Raw genomic sequence first — 7251 nt, 5'->3', positions numbered from 1 at the left:
TAAATCTGGCTTGAATTTTCTGGCAGCTCCCTGCAATGCACTGCTGTAATTGTTTTTGAATTATCTTCGGCAAAATTTTACTTGTGTGTGATATTAGCGATATTATGTGATAATTTCTGCATTCTGTCAGATCACCTTTCTTTGGAATGGTTACAAATATAGATGTCTTCCAGTCAGTTGGCTAGGTAGCTTCATCTTTCAAATTTCTTGGCATAGACAAGAGAGCGCTTCCAAGGAGTGCTTTCAACTTTGCATTCATTTGTTGAAATATCTCAATTGGTATTCTGTCAAATCCTGGGGTCTTATTTTTCACCAATGCCTTCAGTATGGCTTGAACTTCCTCCTTCAGTACCATCAGTTCTTGATCATACGCTACCTCCTGAAAGAGTTGAATGTCAACCAATTCTTTTTGGTTCAGTGACTATTCCTTCCGTCTTCTTTTGATGCTTCCTGTGTCGTTCAATATTTTGGCTATAGAATACTTCAATATTGCAATTGAAGGTTTGATTTTTTTCTTCAGTTCTTTCAGTCTGAGGAATGCTGAGTGTTTTCTTTCCTTCACACTTTCTAACTCCAGGTCTTTGCACATTTCATTATCGTACTTTCCTTTGTCTTCTAGAGCCACCCAGCAAATTTACTTCATTATTTCTTCTATTCCTTTAAGCTACTCTGTGTTCAAGAGCAAGTTTCAGTCTTTTCAGACACCCATTTTGTCTTTTCTTTCCTGTTTTTTAATGACATTTTGCTTCCTTCATATATAATGTCCTTGATGTCATTCCAAAACTCGTCTGGTCTTCGATCATTAGTGTTCAATGCATCAGATCTATTCTTGTAATATTCTAGCTAGTACTTTTTAATTTGAGAATGTAAGAACTAAGAGAAGATTGAAAAAAGAGTCATGTTTTTTTTTTTTTCTGCCAAATCTTGGGACTAGATATAATATTGTTCGAAACTTGACAACTATTTGTGTAACACTGTAGATTTAGGAAATTGTATATTAGGTATTGTAGACATTAATTGGTGATAATCTTAACAAAATTGATGATTTAAAGGGCAGGTATGGTGGGTGTTGTTGGTACCTTCCTAGATCCTCTTTACAGGTTAGTGCCCCCATCCCTAGCTACTTTGAATGTTGACTGAAAACAATTCATAGCTGCTCCTTCTGGAGCACTGTCCCCAGCCAAACATGAGTTCTCACTGAGACACGTTGCTCCATTCTTCTTGGAGACAGACTGTGGCTAATATATATCCCTGCCTGACTCCATCCTTCCCCCCACTTCCCCCATTCCCTCCCACACTGCCCACGGCTTCTTTTTCATATTTCCTGTTGTTGTTAGGTGCCATTAAGTTGATTCAGCCTCACAGTGACCCCATGATTTGCAGAGTAGAACTGCCCCATAGGGTTTTCTAGGCTATAACCTTTATGGGGGCAGATTGCCAGATCTTTCACCTGAGGAGCTGCTGCTGCAGGGGCTCAAACCACCAACCTTTCAGTTAGCAGCCTGGAGCTTAACCGATGTGCCACCATGGCGCCTTTATGATTCCTGGCTATCCACGTTTTCTCTTAAGTGTCTATTCGAATCTTTTAACCTTTGGGCTGTTTGTCTTGTTGATTTGTTGTTCTCTGTATATCCTGAGTTCAGGTCTTTATTTATGAGTGTTAACTGAGTTCTAAATATCCCTCCCCAGCTTGTGGGTTGTTTTTCCTCTTTATGGTGTTCAAATGTAATTTATCATTTTTTTCCTTTATGGTTTACATTTTGTGTCCTGTTTAAGAAATTCTTTGATACCTCAAGATCCTAGAAATACTCTTTTTATATTGTCTTATAAAATTTTTAGTTTTGCCTTTCTCATGTAGTTTTTCTGTTGCATTTGTATGAGTTAGCAGCCTAACTTCTTTTTGTATATACATAACTGTGATGGTTGTGTGTCAACTGGCTGGGCCATGATTCTCAGTGGTTTGGCAGTCTTGTAATTATATAGTCATCCTCAATTTTGTGACAGGATGTAATCACTCTCCCTTTTGTGATCTGATGTAATCATCCACCATTTTGTGATCTGATGTCAGCCAATAGGTTGAAAAGGGAGTTTCCTTGGGGGCGTGGCTTGCATCCAACATATATGGATGTTCTGGCAAAGCTCACTCATTTGCTCTGGATCCTGCATCTGGCTCATCATCAGCTGACCTCCAGTTCTTGGGACTTGAGCCAATGGCCTGCCATATTGCCTGCTGATCTTGGGATTCATCAACGTCCGAAGCCTATGAGCCAGCAGCTTGCCATCCTACCTGCCAATCTTGGATTCATCAGCCTCTGTAACCCATGAGCCAATGGCCTGCTGTCTGACCTGCTGATCTTGGGTTCATCAGCCCCTACAACTATGTGAATCAAGAGAAGCCTCCAGCCTGATGCCTAACCCATGGACATGGAACTTGCCGGCCTCTACAGCTGTGTGAGCCATTTCCGTGAGATAAATCTCTCTTATATATATATACGCTTCTCTGGTTTTGCTTCTCTAGAGAACCCAGCCTAAGACAATAACCAAATGTCTCCCCATCATTTATTGAAAAAAAAACCATTAATTCCCCACTGAGGTGCAGTGCCAGCTCTGTCATGAATGAAGTTTTTCTCTCTCAAAACATTTTATTTGAATATCAGAAATTAAATATCAGCTTTTTCTTTCTTTTCCCATTTTTTGCTATAACAGTTCTAATCCACCCTTGAGAAAAATGAGGGAACAGATACCTGGGCTGACCGAGGGATTACATAAACAGAAAAAAGCATAAAAACATTTTTCCAAGTATTTCTCCTATTACAAAAAAAAAAAAAAATCATTTGTTAACTGCCTACCGTTATGCACTGCACTATCTTCTTTAATTCTCACAACTTTGTAAAACAGCTTTTTAAACCCCCTTTTTAAAAGGAAAGTTGCTTGCCTAGAATTCTGCTGCAGTTAGTTGTGGGACTAAGATTTGAATCTAATTCTCTGTGTCTCTAACATAGACGATCTTTGTCTTTATGCAGTGTTGCCCCTCACAATACATTACTTTTATAATAATTTTAAAAAATTAAAATTTAATTTATTCCTTAAAAATTTTTATTGTGCTTTAAGTTTACAAGTCAGTCTTTCATACAAAAATTTATATACACCTTGCTATATACCCCTAATTGTTCTCCCCCTAATGAGACAGCCCGCTTCTTCCCTCCACTCTCTCTTTTCGTGTCCATTCTGCTGACTTCTGACCCCCTCTGCCCTCTTATCTCCCCTTCAGATAGGAAATGGTCTACTTGATCCAAGAAGCTCATTCTTCACCGGTGTCATTTTCTAGCCCATTGTCCAGTCCAATCCCTGTCTGAAGAGTTGGCTTTGGGAATGGTTCCTGTCTTGGGCTAACAGAAGGTCTGTGGGCCATGACCACTGGGGTCCTTCTAGTACAGTCAGACCATTAAGTCTGGTCTTTTTATGAGAATTTGGGGTCTGCATCCCACTGCTCTCCTGCTCCCTCAGGGGTTCTCTGTTGTGTTCCCTGTCAGGACAGTCATCGGTTGTGGCCGGGCACCACCTAGTTCTTCTGGTCTCAGGATGATGTAGTCGCTGGTTTATGTGGCCCTTTCTGTCTCTTGGGCTCATAATTACCTTGTGTCCTTGGTGTTCTTCATTCTCCTTTGATTCAGGTGGGCTGAGACCAATTGATGCATCTGATGGCTGCTTGCTAGCATTTAAGACCCCAGACGCCACTCTCCAAAGTGGGATGCAGAATGTTTTCTTAATAGATTTTATTATGCCAATTGACTTAGATGTCCCCTGAAACCATGATACCCAAAACCCCGCCCCTGCTATGCTGGCCTTCAAAGCATTCGGTTTATTCAGGAAACTTCTTTGCTTTTGGTTTGGTCCAGTTGTGCTGACCTCTCCTGTATTGTGTGGTGCCTTTCCCTTCACCTAAAGTAGTTCTTATCTACTATCTAATTAGTGAATACCCCCTCCTACCCTCCCTCCCTCCCCCCTTTCTCAATTTAAACTATTTCTCGAGTTCTCATAATAGTGGTCTTACACAATATTTGTCCTTTTGCAACTGATGAATTTCACTCAGCATAATGCCTTCCAGATTCCTTCATGTTATGAAATGTTTCACAGATTCCTCACTGTTCTTTATCAATGCGTAGTATTCCATTGTGTGAATATGCCATAATTTATTCATCCATTCATCCGCTGATGGGCACCTTGGCTGCTTCCAACTTTTTGTTATTGCAAACAGTGCTGCAATGAACGTGGGTGTGCATGTATCTACCTGCGTAAAGGCTCTTATTCCTCTAGGATATATTCTGAGGAGTGGGATTGCTGGATCGTATGGTAGTGCTATTTCTAGCTTTTTAAGGATTAAGTAATTTTTTTAATAATTAAAAAAAAAGTTCCATTTCCTAATCCATTGGGTAAACTATCAGATTTCATGAAATTCTAAATATCACCATTGCTCTAGGTAATTTTCATGGTTAATGACTTTTATATAAGGAATTCTCAAAATAGGTATTTTGGTAACTTAGTTTTTCAAAAGATTAAGCACATAAAATTTATATTTCAATTTCACTTATATAAAATAATTGCACAATTTAAATTGATTTATTACAGGATGTTGGAAACTGTCCAAAGTTTGAAATTCTTAGTGGTTTTATAAAAAACCTTATGCAGATTATTTAAAGTGCCTGGAAAAACGTAGACTACTAGACATGTGCTTTAAATAGAATTTATCCCAACATTACTCTGTTATTCACTTTGTTTTAACTATTACGTGATTTATAAAAACATTTTATCTGCATTTTTTCCTCCTCTTAGGAACAAAGATTCATCTGAGCAGGACACTGAACACATGTTGACAATTTTGAGTTATTACGAGAAAATATTTCAACTTTCTATGCTAGAAAAACTTGGACATATGTACATAAGCATATATGTGTGCTTGTTTTCAAGATGTTAGGTATTCAGCTCCTGTTTTTATATTCTTTAAATGAAAGTAGGTTCCACAGTAAATCAGCGGGAGTCTCCTGATTTGATGTGATTGTCAGTCAGACAAGAGTCAAAGTGGAAACTCCTAAGAGTTACACATACATATCTGTGCGCTTTCCTTAAAACACGCCCATGTGTCTTTAAAACAAGTAAATGTGTATTTATTTTCCACTCTTTTCATGCAGGGGGCCCCGGTGGCGCAGTGGTTAAGTGTTTGGCCGCTCCCCGAAAGGTCATCAGTGAATCCACCAGCGGCTCCCTGGAAACCCTATGGGGCAGCTCTGCTCCGTCCCACAGGGTCGCTACGACTCAGAATTTTTGAATTAGTTAATACTCATAAATTATTTAGAACAGTGAGTGTCATATGTTAAGCAGTATATGGATCTATTCCATAAGTTAATTTTGAAATTGAAAAAAAAAAAAAAATGATAGCTGTTATAAACTTGGCCCCGTGGCCAATCGGCTGGGGGAGCTGAGCCTGGCCCCCGCCGGCCTTTAGGCGCAAGCGCGCTGGGCTCAGGGGGCGGGCCGGGCACCGCCTCGTGGCCAATCGGCTGGCGGAGCAGAGCCTGGCCCCCGCCGGCCTTTAGGCGCAAGCGCGCTGGGCTCAGGGGGCGGGCCGGGCACCGCCTCTTGGCCAATCGGCTGGCGAAGCAGAGCCTGGCCCCCGCCGGCCTTTGGGCGCAAGCGCGCTGGGCTCAGGGGGCGGGCCGGGCACCGCCTCGTGGCCAATCGGCTGGCGGAGCAGAGCCTGGCCCCCGCCGGCCTTTGGGCGCAAGCGCGCTGGGCTCAGGGGGCGGGCCGGGCACCGCCTCTTGGCCAATCGGCTGGGGGGGCTGAGCCTGGCCCCCGCCGGCCTTTAGGCGCAAGCGCGCTGGGCTCAGGGGGCGGGCCGGGCACCGCCTCTTGGCCAATCGGCTGGGGGAGCTGAGCCTGGCCCCCGCCGGCCTTTGGGCGCAAGCGCGCTGGGCTCAGGGGGCGGGCCGGGCACCGCCTCGTGGCCAATCGGCTGGCGGAGCAGAGTCTGGCCCCCGCCGGCCTTTAGGCACAGGCGCGCCGGGCTCAGGGGGCGGGCCGGGCACCGCCTCGTGGCCAATCGGCTGGCGGAGCAGAGCCTGGCCCCCGCCGGCCTTTGGGCGCAAGCGCGCTGGGCTCAGGGGGCGGGCCGGGCACCGCCTCGTGGCCAATTGGCTGGCGGAGCAGAGCCTGGCCTCCGCAGGCCTTCAGGTGCACGCGTGCCGGGCTCTGGGGGCGGGCACCACCTCGTGGCCAATCGGCTGGCAGAGCAGAGCCTGGCCCCCGCCGGCCTTCCGGTACACGGGTGCCGGGCTCAAGGGGCGGGCACCGGCCCGCGGCCAATCGGCTGGCAGAGCAGAGCCTGGCCCCCGCCGGCCTTCCGGTACACGCGTGCCGGGCTCAAGGGGCGGGCACCGGCCCGCGGCCAATCGGCTGGCAGAGCAGAGCCTGGCCCCCGCCGGCCTTCCCGCGCACGCGTGCTGGGCTCAGGGGGCGGGCCGGACACCGCTCCGTGGCCAATCACCGGCGGCCTCCCGCCCGCGTCTCCGGGTTCCGGGCCGCACGTGCCGGTGTTTGTGTGCGCGCGGCAGCACAGCGCCGGGAGTCCGGTTGCCGAGGGGGCGGCAGGGCGCCGCGCTGGCCCCTCGGTCTCGGCTCTCCCGGCAGTTCTCACGCTTACCTGCCGGGCTGCAGCGAGCGCTGCGACTCCGCACCGGACGGCAAATGCTGCTGCTGCGCGATTGCGACCCGGCGGTGAGGTTGCGCCGCGCCGCTTTGCGGCTTAGCTGCCGGACGCCCGACCACCCGTCGGCGGTGGGCGGTTTTCAGCCCCGACGCTGCGCTTCCGGCCGGAGGCGAGAGCGGCGCTGCTCCTTCCGGTTCCCGCAGGTGGGCCCCGAAGCACCTGGCTGCCCGGCCAGCAGCCTGACCGCGTGGCCGCCGGGGGCCTGGCTGGCCGTCTTCTCCGCAGCCGCGCCCGGGCGCCGACCTCCGCCCGCAGGTAACCAGGTAACTGATTGTTACCGTGCACCGCCCCCGGGCCACGCCGACGCCCGGTCACCTGTGTCGCCGGCCGGAGACGCGGCTGCGGCAGCGCTGACCGTTTGTGGTTCACCTTGTGGGTCCCAGGTTACTGCAGGTGAACGTGGGATTCCTGCTGGGAATTCAACCCCATTGACCGTGCTGCCAGCGTGTAACCAGCGTAAAGAATACCGAGGCGGCAGTTTACGT

The sequence above is a fragment of the Loxodonta africana genome, chromosome 19 (assembly GCF_030014295.1).
Source record: "Loxodonta africana isolate mLoxAfr1 chromosome 19, mLoxAfr1.hap2, whole genome shotgun sequence".
Classification (NCBI taxonomy): Eukaryota; Metazoa; Chordata; class Mammalia; order Proboscidea; family Elephantidae; genus Loxodonta; species Loxodonta africana.
This window is presented reverse-complemented; position numbering follows the sequence as displayed.